We start from the raw sequence: 1,459 nt of genomic DNA, 5'->3' as shown, positions 1-1,459 counted from the left end.
TCGCCATAATCGTTATCTAAACGGAGTATCCTCAGTCACCCGCATGGTGTGGCGAGTGCTCCTGGAACAACCCACATCAAACTCGTCAAGGGAAAAAACGTTTGTCATCGTCAACATCTTCTCCACCAGCCTCCGCTTCCAACCCTCCGGCACAGGTGATGCCCCAAAGTTAAAAGCTTCAGCAGTCAACTTAGGCCTTTTTCCCGACAGCTCTCCCCCAACTGGCCTCACGGGGGCGCTATGCATCACCGTCACCGGGAACAGATGCGCCAGAGGCATCCCTCGCTTAAAGGTGACTTCCCGTGCAGTAGTGTTCCTGACGAACACCTCCAGCCTGCGTGCCTGCACCACCGAGGGCTTCTGCAACTCGGGTCTCACCAGCACCCCAGCAGGGAATCTCGACTCCCCCTCGAGATCTTCCGGGGTGTCCACTAAAAGGGCTTCACCCTCAGGCACCCCCGGGAATTGGGATCCCCATCACTCTCACTACTTCACCCGGCAGCACCACCCTGGGCTTCGACTGGGCACACAACACAGTGCCTCGTTCACACATCACGTCCAGCCCAGGGCGACCCCACGCTTCCTCAAAAGCAGGTCGGAACACTGAGTGCACTGACAGGGTCTCCAAAAAGTCTTCACCCGCCTTTTCCTCACAGGCTCCCAGGAGTCTCCGCACAATAGGGGTATTGGTCCCCACCACAATTGACACACCCCCAGTCTCTGTCGGGCTCGGTGGGACTCAAGTGCAGACCAATGAATACTTTTTCACCAGGATTTATTAGGGAGCACAAAGGCAACAGTCTTTCAAAAACAGAAGGCAGGCACGAATCCGAAATGGCAGGCAGAGGTCTTACCAGGAAAGGCAGTCGGTCAAGGGCAGACAATCAAGAGCGCACAGGCAAAAATCAGGTCCAAGAACGAGCAAAATCCAAAACACAGAATCAGGCAAAATCGGTTGGCAGAAGTCGCAATGACAGGCTAGAACGACACAGGTCAGAACTGGGATGAACTGGCAGAGAATGCTAGTCAAGGCAGGGTTTAAGTGGCCAGGGCAATGGGTGAAAATTAGAAACAGGTAGGTGCAAATGAGGAGACAAGCAGGTAATTGGAGGAAGTGCAAAAAGGAAAGGGGCTGGGCCAGAACCCACATGGCCAGGTGAAAGAAAACAGAAATTAAAGTCTGTCGTGATCCAGAGCTACCAGCAGAGGCCCTTCGACCCAGTGTTCAGGCCGGATCCTTAACAGTCTCACCGGGGTCTGGGCAAACCAGTACCAGAGGCTCATGAGCCTCAGACACCCCCACCTCAGCTTCCAGGAACTCCAAATTCACAAATAGCCATCGTACGGGTAATCACCATCACTAATACCCCAAATCTCCAGTGCACTGAAAGGTGTCAGGGGTAAATGCACCAGGTACTTATCGTAGAACGACCAGTACAGTAATGTGACCTGCGACCCC

Source organism: Mobula hypostoma, chromosome 5 (assembly GCF_963921235.1).
Source record: "Mobula hypostoma chromosome 5, sMobHyp1.1, whole genome shotgun sequence".
NCBI lineage: Eukaryota > Metazoa > Chordata > Chondrichthyes > Myliobatiformes > Myliobatidae > Mobula > Mobula hypostoma.
Note: the sequence above shows the minus strand (reverse complement) of the source record.